This window comes from Lycorma delicatula, chromosome 1 (assembly GCF_047948215.1).
Source record: "Lycorma delicatula isolate Av1 chromosome 1, ASM4794821v1, whole genome shotgun sequence".
Classification (NCBI taxonomy): domain Eukaryota; kingdom Metazoa; phylum Arthropoda; class Insecta; order Hemiptera; family Fulgoridae; genus Lycorma; species Lycorma delicatula.
Window position 1 is genome coordinate 364,940,675 of NC_134455.1, and position 16,870 is coordinate 364,957,544.

The window sequence follows — 16,870 nt, forward strand, 5'->3', positions numbered from 1 at the left end:
TCATCGATATTAATAATTTGAAATACAAACTCATGAAATAATGTTAAGATATATTAAATATAAAAAATAACCATAAAATAGTTCATAATTCACAAGGGTGTTAATGAAAAAATACTTTAGAATTTATTTATTTATAGTTGAACAAAATGCAAAATACACAGATTTTTTTTAATTTTTTAGTTAGTATTATTTAAAAATTCAGAAAAGTTCATCTGTAAACTAATATTATTTCTATAAAAGAGAATCTTATTTTATGTAAATTGATAAAAAATTTTTAAATGATTCGGTAATTTATTAAAATGTCAATGGAAACATTTTAAGGCAGAATTGTGTTGAGTTAAATAAAACAGTTCATGTAATTGTCTGGTTGGATAGAAGGGGTGGTGGATATTGTTATTATTCCAAGAATAACTGATTGTACTTTTCAGTAAAGATTTCACATTCATACAGATGGATAATTTAACATGTTTAATTTTCTAAAAACCAGTACAAATAAATAACTAATTATTTGACTGGCACCAAACAATGATGTTAAAACTCATTTTTGAATTTTGAAAACTCATTCTGACTGTTTAGGGAGGCCTAAAAAGTCAGAAGTCTAAATATATATATATATATATATATATATATATATATATATATATATATATATATATTTAAGCATAATAAATATTAAGCATAAGTAAATATTAAATAAAAGCAATGGTAAGTATTAAGCGTAAGTAATAAATATTATTTAATAATGATGAGAAGCTTAGTGTTTTATTAAGGAGCTTTGTTTGATTGCTCTAAAAAGGGACAATAAATCAATAAATATGAATTTACTAGTGGTTTAACATAATTATCATACCATAAGATTTTGAATGATTTCACAGGCGTCAGAAATACGTTGGCATAGTGTTTTTTCACCAATTAGTAGACCTTGAATAAAACCCACCAGGTTGTTTAGTGGTGAACTCATCATTGCAAATCAGCTGATTTCGAAGTCAAGAGTTCTAAGGTTCAAATTCTAGTAAAGGTAGTTAAAGGATTGAATACAAGATCGTGGATACCAGTCTTCTTTGGTTGTTGGGTTTCAATTAACCATAAATCTCAGGAATAGTGAACCCCTCTCTCTCTCTCACTCTCTCTCTTTCTGTTTATCCTCCAAAACCACTTTATTACTTCAGAGAACAAAAGATGAATGTAAATGAAGTATAGTCTTGTAAAGACTTCAAAATCAGCTGATTTGCAATGAGTTTAACCACTAGAACAACCCGGTGGATTAGGAATAGTCGACCTGAGACTGTACAAGACTTCATTTTCATACGTACATATCATCCTCTGAAGTAATACCTTACAGCAGTTCCAGAGGCTAAACAGAAAAAGAGAGACCTTGAATAAAGTAATACTTTTATATGACTTTATAAATAAAAATCAACTGAGGTAAGATCAGGAGAATGAGGTAATAATACTCTTCTCTTTAAATCCACCTTACAGCATATGTGTTGTCCAACAGCGCCTTTACATATAAATTAAGTTTACTGGAGCTTTCTGTTATGTAATAATGCACAGCTCCTTTAATGCATAATGTATCTGTTCTCTAAGTTGGAGAAATATTTTCCCCAAGATATTGAAGAATGTTTGTTCTCTTGGGGCTCTCTCAAAATTCAGAACGAACCTTCAAAACTGAGTTGCCAGATCATTGTTTAGCACTCATATATATATAAATCATGTACTAACTGAGGTTTAGTAAGTAAAAAATGTTAATTTATGTATGTTTTAACATTGATTAATGTACAATTTTTAAATGAATTGATACTTATTATAAAATGTAAAAATATCCATCTCTATCAAATCAGACAAGAGAACTGTTTTTGTATAACTCAAAACACAATATCTTGGCTTGTAAGAAAGGACCACATTATGCTTCCATTACCATTTTTTATCAATTATTGAACATTTCAAAAATGTTTCCAACACTTTATTAAAAATAAAAATTAAAAGTTCTCTTTTACAGAAATAATATTTATCACTCAATAAAGTCTAAAATTGTAGTAAACAAAAAACAAACATAAGCTGTCTGCATCCCATTCTACATGAATATAAATATGTGCTCAAATAATTTTCATTATCACCTGAATTATTATTTATTGTGTAGTAATTTCTTTTAACATTAAGCATTTTATATATTTCACTTAACATCATTTCACATTATTTTTTTAACTGTGGATTAACCTGCCCCTGTCTGATGTGATCTATGTAATACATTGCTGTGTAATGATCGGAATAAAAGATTTATTTACTTCAGTCTTTTTTTTGAGTTCAATTTTTTTTCTTATATTTCCTTTTCCTTATTGTTGATTTCTTTTTTATTATTTTTGTTCAGTGGGTGTACAGGTGACTGTTAGGTTCATGGTGAGGGTGTGAAATGCTATCAAGCCCACTGCATTCTTGGCCTATAGAATCTTCAAAGTTTTCTACTATTGTGAAATGGTTGCACAAATATTGAAGTATCCACCAAACAAAAACTATTTCCTCTTAAAATACAATACGTATTTATTTAAAGCACACTTTCTATAAACTAACACTAAATTTCACATATTACACAGTATTGTTTGACACTAAATTATTAAACAGAATATCATTCTATATTTAGAAAAGTAAAATTAAAGAAATTACATAATCATATAATAAAATACATTTATGAGGTAGTATATTAGAAATAATGAATTTTTAAAGAAATTATATAAAACAAATGGTTCATCAATTATTCTCACTTAAAGAAAGATCAGTTTTAGTTATATTACCTCTGAAACTCGGCTAAAGTGTAGCCAGCTTGAGAAATGCAAAGTAATTTATCAATGTTTGAATATTGTTCTGTAGTAAACTTGAAACTAAAACCACATTTCATATGATTAGACTTTTGAAATGGTGTACATGTTCCAACAGGAAACAGTCCTAGGAGCTTCCAAATATTAAAATTCTTTCTAATTTCTCTAGTATTATGTAACAGAGGTATTGAAAACATAGATAAAATATGACTGCAGACAACTGTCGATAGATTGTTCAGTTAAATATGAAAGGTTTCACTTCAGCAAAAGCAAATTTCATTTCTAAGATTATAATAAAAAACAACAAGTTTATTATTATACAGAAAAAATTCCATATTGCAGACTTGATAATCAAATGCTTCAAATTTCTGGTCTTGAATCGATTGCATTTTCAACTCATTTTAAAATTTACATTGCCAGATTGTATAAATTTAGTTAAGAAGATTCAAAAGATTATCACAATATTTCTGTTTTATAAAAAATCTAAAATAAACAAAAGCTAATATATCAAAAGTTAATATATAAAAATACATTAAAAAAAAGTTTGTAAGGAATACGATAATTCTTTACTCTTTACTTCTTTATTTTTTTGTTTAGGACAGATTTTTTTGTTTTTTTCAATTTAAATTGGATTTTTTCTGTTAAGAAAATGTTTTTTTTTTAGGAAATGGCTACTTATCGATTTTTAGTTTTACAACCCAGATGTTTTACATACTCATCCATTATCTTATCTAATAAATAAATAAATTATTTTATTCTGATCAATACTTAATAATATATTACATAGACCACGTCAAGAATGGGTAATACGTACTACTTTTCAGATAAAAAAAAGTAACTGCCCTAGGAATTCCCTGGACAGATCAAGGGAAACCATGATAAAATATTGAGCTTTACAAAATAAACAATTGATTGTAAAATAAAAACTATAGATATGAATAAACTTCATAATAATTATTTAAAATATAAGTATAAAGTAGATATTTAATGGGTACTGATGAAACTCTTGCCAGTATTTAAAAAAAAAAATTGTACATGTTCTTATTAAGGTCTTATAAATTTAATTAATGAACCTTTCTTCCATGGAGTACTTCCCGATGTATTAAGACTTCTGTTGTTAGTCCCTCCTTCAAAAGGTATGGCACTTAACTTAGAAAATAATAGGCAGATTTCATTATTGTCCATATTGTTTAAAGTATTTGAAGAAATTATAAAAAGTCAACTTTCATTTCAACATTTTTTAAAATGTGTAACATATTAAACACAAGCTTTCAGCAAGGTTTAAGGAAAAATTGTATACTAGCATAGCCACTTCTCAGTTTTTGAAAACGTTTTAAATTGCTTAGATAACAAAAGGTTCCATTTTTTTTGCGATCTCATTAAAACATTCAATTTACTTCCATATTTATTAGTGATGGAAAAACATAGTAGCTATGGTATTAGAGTAGCTATTTACAAATGGTTAAAATCATACCTTACCAACCTTAAGTAGTTGAAATTTCATTTTTGATAAAAATACGTACATAAAATGTAAAATGCAGAATGCTGTAGGGAAGTGCTCATATTCTCTTTCTTTTCTTATTCATTAGTAATCAGCCTTAAAACCTAACCCAGCCATCTAACTTAAAAAATGGATAAACTGTTGCATTGCGCTTTTAAGGTAGAAGTAACAAAACTGATCGCTTAGATAAAATTTCCATTAATGATAACAATAGTATTTCTGTTACCCAAAAAGCAAAATTTCTGGGTGTTTGATTAAATATAAAGTTCTCGTAGGATAATCAAACAGTGTTTTGTTTTGTGTAGAATAAAACTTCAAGTTTGTCACCAATATGAATTATTTATTATGCTTACATTTATTCTCATCTCAAGTACAGTATCATCTCTGAAGCTTCCTCAAAAAGTCAAACCAGTTTTCAAGATTCAAAAACACATTATTGTCTGGCGCCGATAAATATTAGTTATGTATTACCAATATTTAGAGAATTAAATATTTGAACTTATCCCTGTTGTTTTTATTAATAAGTATGCAATCTTTGTAAAAATAAATGATCACTTACTCTTAAAAAAAAGCTGACAATACAATTGTAAATTCCCGTCATGTGGCTAAAGCCGCATTCCGGAAAAGTCCTACAACTGTGGGTTGTTTCTGATGCACGGCTTACACTCACAACTTAATTTAAAATATTTATCATTTTACTTAAATACAATATTTTTTCGTTATTTAATTCAATGATTCTAACTAAAGCGCACGCGCATACCGTATTTATTCGCGCGGGTGTGGATGTACTAGCGGCAACGGTCGGCACTAACTAAACTAATGTAATTTCACAACTTACATAAAACAAACAAATTTCGCTTGTACGACCGGCACACTGGTGTAGCCGCGAGGCTTAACACACCACGTAACTGGTTGATCGGGCGATCGAGTTCGAGACCCAGCCAGACCGAGTTACTATTTTACACTTTAAATATTATTCATTTCTTTAATTCTACCGCTCACCAGTGACGTCACAATATAGTGGTCGACACAACAGCTGTAAGTCAGAGCTACCAACCTTTGAAATATTAACTAAATAAAATAGAATAATTAATATTTAAGGTGTAAAAAATACTTTGATTGGCAAACCTGTGGGATTTAAAATTTCCCGGTCCAAGAGGACGATAGAAAAGGTAATTTCCCACAGGGAAAAATAGAACTTTCATGATAGAGTGGACTGTATTCATTATACAATATTTTGCAAATATTGTATTTTTTAATTGTTAACAAATGGGCCTAAGAAAAATATGACCTTAATTAGGCGAAATTTCGAGATACTAAGAGTAACCTTACTCTACAGCCTCTGACCCTCCGTTGACCTTTTAAGTTGAAAATTTTATGGCATCAATGCCCCATATATAGAAGTAATCTGACCAAGTTTGGTTAAAATTGGCCCAGTAGTTCTGAAGATATAAAGTGATTTAAAGGCCAATACTGAACACAGACACATACACACGAAAATTAATATCCAGAATATTTTAATCCCGTTTTTTGGGTTTCCTTAGGCGTCAAAATGTCAAGAACGGTGAAAACCGCTTATGCCCAAATTGGACCGATTACAATACTTTCCCTTTTAGAGCTATAGCGCTATCTAGACGGGAAAGTAAAAATAACAATACACACTTCTACCAACCCAAACGTTGAAAAGAAAAAAAAAGTAAGAAAAAAGCATTTTCGTGTGGTCTGATTTTTATAATTTAGGTTACATTATTTATCTTATAGTTTGCTAATAACATATCAATTAAAATAAAAGTGAATTGAGGAAAGGAATCAAACCAAGTAATTCTAATATCTACAAAATCGTTTAATACATGAACATTTGAACAATTTAACATTAAATGGTTGAAATATTATCGTTCAATTTTATTCATTGAAATAGTTCAATTTTGATGCGCCCACATGTCCATAGTTATAAAAACTTAACAAACTGAAACAGATGCGTCCATCGTCACACACCATTTAAGGAAGTGATAAAATCTTTCATTAAGAAATATGATAATAGTGTTAAAATAAAACATAGATCTGAACTTAAGTTAAAACAAATTTCAAATTTTACGTAAAAGGACAATTTTTTATTTCTCCCAAAATTAGTACCGGAACGGCGTTACGGCCCAGTGCACCCTTGTTCGTATAACTAAACATAATAAACTTTACTTCGGCATACAAGAAAGGGTCTTATGCTTTTATTGCCTTTTTTTTATAAATTATCAAAACATTAGAAAAATCTTTCTATCAATTTATTTAAAATACAATTAGAAAATGTTATTTTGCAAAAAAACCTTGAAGAATTTTTAAATAATACTAATTACATTTTTTTTAATTTTCAATTTTATTTATCCCGTTCAACGTGTACATAAATGCGTGCTCAAATATTGTTCAATAATTATGTTTTACATTTAATGAAACGAATGTCGGGACTAAAGGTATTCAAACGTATTGGCTTATATTTAGAAAACCAATCGTCGTAATCTCTTAAATGTAGGCTTAGTCATATATTATATGATATATATTTTCAAGGTCAGCGGAATACAAATGGGCAGGCAAGCTGAATCACAATACCAGTCGAGATGTGAACCCCAGAACAGAAGATTCAGTCCGTACATTGGTTAACGGAATTTCAATCAGTTACACGTGTTCAACGGCGTGTACGAACTGACTAGATTATTGATCCTCCTATGTCCAAGTCTGTTTGTCAGTGGGAACGACTTTAAGAGAAACTGGAAGCTTGGATTCACGAGCTTTTAACTTTTGAAAATCATCCGAAAGTTTCAGTTTGTGACGAGACTGTGGATCGTGTACGCGATGCATTCACTGCCCAATCTGGAAAGTCAATTAGGTGGGCTAGTTACAAACTGCATATTCCTAATTCCACTATTCACAACATTGTTAATAAATGGGCTCCGTTTGTGAACGTACAAGTTACAACTACTTCATCACATTCAAAAAACAAATGATCGTCGCCTACGGTATCAGTTTGCTGCAGAAAATAATACACCGAGTCGAAAACGTAACTTGATACGTTCTTTAGTGATGAGACAACCTTTCATAATTGTCGAATTTGGGGTATTGAAAACCCCCTTACAGTAATCGAAAATGAAAGGGGCACACCGTAAGTCAATGTCTGGCGAGGACTACAAAAAAGGCGTTTTTTTTTTTTGCAAACTGACCAAATGGGTCCTTTTTTTTCATGGAACCCATTGTTCCTCAGATTCCTGTAGGCTTCACTTTCCAACAAGATGGTACACTTTCCCCGGATGTTGGATCGGATAAGAAGGACTAACTGCATGGCCACCTAATTCTCCAAATATTTTTTCTTTGGACTTTTTTCTTGGAGATTTATTAAAAGTTGTGTGTACCAAAGAAAAGTTCCAAATTTGGATGATTTAAAACAGAGAATTATTGAAGCTGTTGGTCTATCAATGCCGTAGATGCTCCTAACCACCTGGTAAGAGTTAGATTATCATCTAGACGTCTGCCCAATACAAAAGGTACGCAGACTGAACTTGAGTAACCTACATTAAAACTTGGTGAGTTGCTGTGTTTATTAAAAGATATAATTAAATTATATTAACTGGTTCTCTTAACATAAGCTGTTAGGTATCTTTTAGCCCGGAATCCTTATTTACATATTATTTCATAATATGTTTATATTCATATTTAATTAATTAATACCAACTTTAATCACATCTATTTTTTATTTTATAATTTATCTTATAATAACATGATCTATTTAATGAGTTACTATGTATTGATCAGAATAAAATATTTATTTGTTTATTTATAATCGCATGAAATAATATTAAAGTAAACATATGAAGATTCTAAATATAAAGAAATAATAACTATAAAATAAATTTGCAATTTATAAAGCGTTAATAAAATTATTTGTATACATGTTGAATAGAATGCAGAAAATTCAGACTTTTTTAAACATTTTTATTAGTATTGTTTAAAAATTCATCGACAGAGTAATATTGTTTCAATAAAATAAAATCTCTTAATTGTATTTTTAACAATTTGGTGGGAAGAGTTTTTAAACCATTCAGTAATTTATTAAAATTGGTGATGGTAGCATAATAAGGCCCTTCTCATAAGCCAAAGTATTGTGTTAAGTTACCCGATAACAGTTCCAGTGTCTGGTATGGTAGAGATGTGTATTGTTATTAGTTAAGAATAAGTGACTGTTCTTTTTATCAAATATAGCATACTCATAAATATAAACATAAGAATAGATTAAAATTTTTAATTTTCTACATTTAGGGTTACATAATTCATAGTTATGGGCGTATGGGCCTCGAGGATTTTGTTAGTTACCGGTGACCCCTTCCTGCCGAGAAGAATCTCTGTTAAGGAGGTCACGGAGGTCTCCAAGAGAGGGGAGGCCATACCCTCTTGTGCGCCGGCGAATTTCACAAAACATCTGGCCAAAACCTCTGCATCGAGCTGTCCGGGAAAGATTTCGGTCGGAACCGTGCAGGGAGAGAAAGGCAGTGGAGAGCGAACCAAGGCTGAGAGGCAGCTCCTTGCGAAGACGAGGATGGTGGAGTACAGCGGTGCGGTGGTCGGCTCTATCCCGAAGGACTCCGGGGCGAAGTCTCAGGTGAAGGGGTCTAGCTCGGGATCCGAAGGGATATGGCGGATCGAGAGTATGCTGCCCGCATGAGGCAAAATATCCTCAAAAAAGGAGTCAGGGAATTCGGTTGAGTTTAGACAGCTGGTCGACTGGTACCTTTCTGAATGTTCCTTGATTGTTGCTGAACTGGCGTTGAAAAATGAAAACCTTCAGGATGCAAACCGAGCCCTTGATTCAGTAGTTTTTCGACTGTCGAGCAAGGTGGTGGAAGGAGTTAAGGACTTAAAACTGGAGACGGAGAGGGTCCTTGGCGAGACCCACACTTCTTTGAAACGGGTGCAGGAGAAGGTAAAAAAGCCTGTCTCCTTCGCTGCAGTAAAAGCCGCGCCGGGGCCTAAGCGGGCTAGTACCCCGCCGCAGGTCCAGGCGCTGGCTATCAAAATTAAGCGGGCCACTGTCAAGATGGTTCCTGTGACACCTGGACCGGGAGCTTTGTCTGCGATGACAGAGCTGACCCTGAAGAAGGTCCTGGACCCGCGAAAGGAAAGGTTCCAGATTTCCCGGGTCACAAAAACAAGGGACCATGGAGTAGCCTTGGAGGTAGTTAATGAGCAGCAGGCGAACCGGCTGTTGGAGGCCGACGTTCTTAGGAAGAACGAGCTGAAGGCTCAATTGCTGGCCGAATGGAGGCCACAAATATTGGTCTACGATTTGCCAAGGACAGCGAAGGTAGAGGAGCCCGAAATCCTCAGGGCTACACACAGCCAAACACCTGTATTGGATGTGGCTTTTGAGGACTTTCTCAAGGGGACCAGGGTGGTCCAGCAGCTGGGGCGGAAAGAGGCCCCAAAGAGCCACTGGATAATTGAGACCTTGCCAAAGATCCGGTAGGTCTTGGTGGCCTGTGGTCGGCTGACCCTTGGGTGGACCTCTTGCAGGGTTCTCGACCATACAGAAGTACACCGGTGCCTCAAATGCCAAGGCTTTGGGCACAAGTCTCTCTCTCCGCTGTAGAGCACAGTCGGAGGTGTGTGGTCATTGTGCCCTGTGTTACACAGGCCATTTAATTGCCTAATAAGACCGCACCTGCAAAGTGCGCTCCCTGTGCCTTGGTGAAAGGCTTTGATGCCTTTCACCAAGGCCCCGACACCGGGTTGGGGGCAAACGATGCAGATTGCATGACATAGCCCAGGCGAAGATCGTGAACAATACGGCGTACGGTGACGCCTGAATTGGGGGAAGCTTTCGAGGACGGTCGTCACGTTTTTGAACGCTTGCGCCTGGGGCAGTTAAAGCTGCATCATTCCCGGGCAGCCACCAATGAAGCCATGAGGATCCTTGAGGAGTACGACCTCGAGGTCCTATTGGTCCAGGAGCCGTACACGGCTCCTGTACCGTGAAGGCATCGTTCGGTGCCTTCTGGATGACCCAGTTTTCTGACAAGCGGTTCACCGTTGTGCGAGTCACTAGGGATACGCTCGATGTCGTGCAGGTGTCGAGATACTTCCAGCGTGGATGGATTATCGATGACTTGTTCCCGAAGTTGGGACGGATTCTGGACGGTCTCCCGGGCATCAGAGTACTGGTTGCTCTGGAAGCTAACGCTAAGTCTTCCGCCTGGGGTTCACCACTCACTGACCCCAGAGGAGCTGGTCTCGCACAGTTCGTTAAAGCCAGGGACCTTTACTTGCTTAATGAGGCAGAATAACCGCCGACTTTCTCTTCTGAACTGGGGAGAAAGTTACATCGACGTCACCTTGGCGACGGGCGAACTGCTTAGGTGTGCATGTAGTTGGACTATCTGGCCCGAGGCCATTGTGAGTGATCATAGACTAATAACCTATGAGATCGCTTACGGTGGTGGTCCAAGAGGCCAGATTCGGGTCGCTATAACCAAAGGGGCCTGGATTAGCACAGGCTGCGGCGAAGTGTGTGGCTGTCTTACAGGAGTTGGAATGGCGCATGGGGCACGGGGGGGGGGGGTGGAATTGGAGGAGGTGGCTGAACAATTCGGCCGGGCCATCAAGACTGGCTGCGATAGAGTCCTACGGCCGCCTCGGCCAATGGACGGACCCTTAGGTAGTAGCCAGTCCGCTGATCGGAGAGTGCTTGGAGCCGTCATGACCGCTGCTTTCGGGGAGCCGTCTGTTAAACGCAGGCAGAAACCCGGGAAAAAGTGGTGGTCCTGTAACCATGATGTGCTACGCGCAAGAGTTGGGTACGCTAGGAGAAGATACCAGCGTCGCCGTTTATGGGAGATTATCGTTGATGACGTGCACGCTGAGGGTCTGCGTATCTACCAGCGCGCCCGTAATGAATACGTTCATGCCATCAAGGAAGCCAAACTCAAGTTTGGGCAAGACTCCATGCGTTAGTTGCCGTGCAATCCCTGGCAGCTCGCGAAGTCATTTTACCGACCAAAGCCATTGCACGTGCTGTCCAGAGTTTGATGCGGCTTTGGTGGTCGTGACCACACTTTAACATCTGTGGCAACTTATCAGGCGTTGCTGGATAATCTGTTTCCAGATGCTCCGGAGAGTGAAGCAGAGGTCGGCGTTAGAACAGGGGCTACACCCTTCCCTGGCGTACGGGCAGTAGATCCCGTAGATATAGACCGAATGGTTTTTCGAATGGCACTGAGCAAGGCACCGGGGATTGAGCAACTTAACCCGGATATTTTCTATCATCGCTGCCTGTCATAAGAGAGCCGATTGCCAGACTGTTCTCGGGGTCCCTTAGCTGGAGTTGCTTTCCGACTTGTTGGAAGGTGGCTTTGGTAAAGGTGCTCTTAAAATCAGGAAAGAATTCGAGTGAGGTCAGCAGTTATCGACCCATCAGCCTCTTGCCGGTAATCGGCAAATTACTTGAAAAGCTGGTTGTGGAACGGCTCTGGGAAAGCATCGATGTGAACTGTTTCCTAAGTCGAGGCCAACATAGCTTCATGAAAGGGGTTGGCACCGAGGATTGCATCTTAAATGCTCTTGTTGAGGTGGAAAGCGCCGACTGTAAATATGTTTTGAAAATTTTTATTGTCATATTGGCGACATTTCCTTCCTTGTATTAAAGTTCTGTCCTCTATGAGTTGGGCCGCCGCGATTACTTGTCTGATCGCATGGCTCTGTTCAAGGATGCGCACCTAGTTGTGGAAAAGTCGTCACCAGGGGAAACCCGCAGGACTCCGTTCTCGCTCCCTTGCTGTGGAACCTGGTATTTGACGGATTTTTGGGTCTAACATTCCGGGAAGGGATCACAGCCCAGGCTTTCGCCGATGATTGTCTCCTGTTTGTTCGTGGTAAATCACGACCGCAGCTAGAAGACCGAGCCAAGCGGCTTTGTCAACCGCAGAGGGCTGGATGGACATACAAAATTTAAGGATTTCTGTGCCCAAGAAGACGAAGTTTATGTTTCTCAAGGTTGCAGACAAATTATCATACATTCGTAACCCCCGTATTAAGTATAAAGGCTGTGTAATCGGCCGAGTTCGAGTTCATAAGTACCTAGATGTTTTGTTTAATGAGAAGTTTCTGTTTAGCAACCACATTAGGCAAATAGCTGCGGACGCCTTCTCTGTGATGCACAAGCTTAGTAGGATTGCTCGAAAGGATTACGGGCTGTCGGGCCGTCATTTGTACATCGTGTACCGGGCTATATTCAAAAGTATGACCTCTAACGCGGTGTCGGTTTTGGGCGTATAGGTAGAAAAGAAATCGAACACTTATTCAAAATTTAAGGAGTCCCCAGCGCAGAGCCTTAATTGTATGCACTGGTGTTTTTAAAACAACCTCCTAAGAAGCTACTACTGTATTGGGAAAGACTCTCACAATCGGATAAAGTGATGAAAGTTCGGGCGGCCATGTGAAAATTGCGAAGATGCAGGGAGGCTGACGCGCATTTGGGATGCAGTTTCGAGCCGGTTCTGTACCGGAGCGGAACAGTGATTGCAATGCACCGGTTCTAAATTTCAAACAGTTGCCCATCTCCCACCTGCGAAGTAGTCTTTACAACCTCGCAATGGACGGATGGCACCAAGAATGGCACACAACGACTAAGGGAAGGTCCTTGTTTAGATTTATACAGGATCTGGGGGATGGTATGCCTCTCCTTCGTTTTTAAGGGCAACGGGACCCCGACTGCTCTCCAACCATGTAAATTTAAACCAATATTTGTTTTGGTTCCACCTGGCAGCTGATGGATGAGTTGTGCGTCCGGGGAGGTCCAGTTGAACAACCACATGACGTTCGACTGCCCAGCTGTTGCCAGAACTCACTCCACCCTGGAACTTAGAGGTCAAGGGGAAAATTGCCCACTCATAAGCAGCAAATCAAAAACCGTGCGGGATTTCCTTGATGCAGCTGCTTTGTTCAACCGACATCAGTGGTTTACCTAAGGGAAAAGACTCCTACCACGATGCTGTAGGGAATTAACCAAGAGATATGGCTGACTACCAGCCAGATTAAGGCTCCAAGCACTTTAATGGTGGATAGATACTTGCTGGAATTCAGCAGTCTAGGCATGGCAGCGAATTGCTGTCTTTTACAAGATAAATTAATTATTGATAGTCATGTATGTTTTAGTAGTTGACAGGGTGCGCCTACCCATTTTAGTGATATATGATAAGAGGGCGGTGGGACACCCAAGCGATTGGTGTATGGTACCACGCTTGTTCTGCTCACGCTTTTAGGTTAGCTCTAGGAGCTAGTTAGGACACTAGTCGCTAAACTGTTTCATGGCTCAGTAGCTGTTTGTGGCTCAAACATTCAGTCTTATGCTTTAGGGTGACCGAATGGGGTGGTGGTGGGAGAAATGCCAAGCAAGCTAAAATGTCAATCTATATCAATTACATTAATAGTGTGTAGCTGTTCACACACTTCTGTTCAAATTCCAAATTCTTTAATAAAGACAGAGACCTTTCTAGGTATTTAGACTAGATCCTCTATAAGATCGAACCACTTCTTCAGGCATAATTAAGTTTTTTCAGTAATTTTTTTCCAGTTTTCTGAGGTAAAACTGGATCATCAGAAATTTTAGATTCTATTCACAATTCTTCCCACCAGAACATTTCGTTCTGCAATATACTGACTACAATAATAAAATAATGTTGATCAACTTTTGAAATTATACAATTAACTTTTCAACACAGTCTCCGTATAATTTCAATCAATTTTCATTAGATTCCAACAAGGTCAAGCTAAGTGAATAGTAGTGATAACAGGACAAATATTCAACCATTTTCACAGTAAATCTTGTTAACGTTGAAAAAAGTCTGATGTGGACACCTCATGACTTCCTTGTATGCCTATTAAATTACATATACACATTTATTTTAAAATGAAAGTACATAAAATTTTATCTCATTAATAACTTCTGAATTTTTTTTTGTTATTATTATTGAATTATGATTTAATGTAAAAATATTTTTACTATCAGAGGTTAATAATTACTAATAAATCAATACATTTAAATTTTAAAAAAAAGTTAAAAAAAAAGATGAGCTCAGATTTGAACCGATGTGCCTACCCCTTTTAAGATTTATATATTTCATTAATTAAAATCTTATTTGGCTCTAACTCTGGAACAAATGAAAATAAGTACCACTTATGATATCGTTGAAATGCTCTCGATGAGGGCTTATTACTTCAGTTAAGAAAAAATCCAAAATCCAAATATTTAGGATTTTTTGGACACTTTTGGTCCAATCGATTGCAATAAAAAGGGAAAGTGCAAACTAGATGTTACAAGAGGCCTAAATCCAAAATTTCAACATCCTACATCTAATTGTTTTTGAGTTATGCAAGATACACACGTACATAAGTACAAACGTCACACTGAAACGAGTCAAAAGGATTCAGGAATGGTCAAAATGGATATTTCTACTGAAAACTGAAGACAAATTTTTTGCAATCACAATACTCCCTTTACTTCATACAAGGAAGTAAAACCTTTAGGTAAGATTGACTATTGGTTATGGAGGTTCATTATCTATGTTTTGTTAGTAATCTTGATATTGTCAATTGTGACAAAAAATATATCTGGTCTTGTTACAACAAATCCAGATTACATGCTATTCAATGTTGAACATTTGAAGCTAAATATCCTGTTTAGTAACAGCCATTACATTACTAGCTTTTTTTTCAATTGCTCCAATCCCATTCCAATATCAGGATTTAAGAGTCTCCTATGCAAACTGCTTCGTAATTATATGCTATGATGGTTCCCCACCATAGTGATGCTGGCTTTAAGAATAGGAAAATTTCTGTTTATAGAATAGGAAATAGAATAATACATACCAGTGAATATTCTAAGTTTAGGGCAAAGTAAGAACTTAGTTGAATAAAAATAAATTAAATTAATGAGTGAATCATAATTTACTGCAAGATATGTGTAATTAATGATTAAATGATATTCACTGAATTAAAGTGGTAAATATGACGAATTTTGTTTAATAGTTGATTACACTCAACAATATTTTTAACAAATAGATTTGATAAAACAGATGGACTATAAAAAAAAACACAGTTTGTATAGTAGACAAAAGCTTTTAATGAGGTTGTGAGGAGAGAATGACTAAGAACTAAATTACATATATGCTAATAACAAGCAGATTTATGTAATCAGTTAAAATATACAATAATAATTATGTTATGTATGGTATATTATTTATATTGGTTAATTTAAATATTGATACCTCACATATAATTACAATATTTATACAAGTGATTGAAAGTTTTTAACAAACACATAATTTTATTTTATTATTGTCAACTGCATAAATGTTATCGTTGACAAGTGATAAATACAATTTTAATAGTTCCCAAATATCTGGTCAGGCCTGAACTCATTAGACACTTCTATACTTGGAACATCAATGAAAGTAAACTACAACCAAATAATTGATTTAGAAATATTTTATCACGTATGATTTTTGAAAAAATGAGATAAAATTAAGAGAGAAGGAAATTTGAAGAAAAAGCAATTATCTAATGTTTATTTTAATTCAACTTTTTAATGTAGAGCTACTCTCTACTTGAGTCTGAGTGCAAGGATGAATATGGAGTTCAGAAGTTCCAAGAAGATAATTTTTTTTTTTTTTTTAAGAGCTGCATTAATGATTTATACAATCTTGAATAACAGGCAGTTGTTTATTTCCTAATAATATGCAAACTAGTCATGACAGGATGAGCTGTGAAGAGATGCAGCAAAAGTGGTCTTAAAAAAATAAAACCACTTCACAATGAATGATTTATAATAAAGCGTGCATACAGGAAAACAGTGTGTTAATTGAAAACTAAATTATCAGAAGCTGAATGGAGTACTATGAACACAAAGAAATCCAATAAAATCAGACATCACAGTGATAAATGAATGTAAGATGAATTTTAAAAGCTAGTTGGCAGTATTTGGTTAACGGTAGGGTTTTGTCCATCTCCCATCTTCATACCCCTAAATATCCCCACAGTGGATTTTAGGACAAGTTATGGTGTAGATCTTGTAACCAATGCAGTGCTAGATTGTTGAACAAAGGGACACAAATGTTATGTTTTGTTTTCATGTGTACTTTTTCCATAAAAAAATCATAATATTTGTAAATCAAAATTTATTTATGTTTTGTTTTTACCTTTCCTGGCTATTTAGTTTTATTGTATTACTACTGCCATTTAACTTTGGTCACAATTGGACAAGAGGGAGGGTGATTTAGACGTATGGACCTGTATCTCAAAATTTTACTCAAAGGATGGGAAAATGTTTTTATAAAAATTTAATGCCTCTTAGGTAGATAAGATACTTTCTGATCTTTGTAATCAATGTTATTCAAACCTCCAGTAAAGAAAGGGGGAGGTAAAAAACCTTTTTTTCCTTTACTGTTGTTTCTGGACTCAAAGGTAGATTCTTGTACTAATTAGATAATTCTAATTAGTATGTCTTTTTGATTGGAAGATTTCAATC

General features: G+C 35.8%; 1 protein-coding gene across 1 annotated transcript in view; it reads left to right on the forward strand.

Annotated features, from left to right (window-relative positions):
* Nucleotides 1-16,870, forward strand: part of LOC142317248 (invertebrate-type lysozyme 3-like) — a 28,170-nt gene that overhangs the window by 1,956 nt on the left and 9,344 nt on the right. The window lies entirely within an intron of this gene.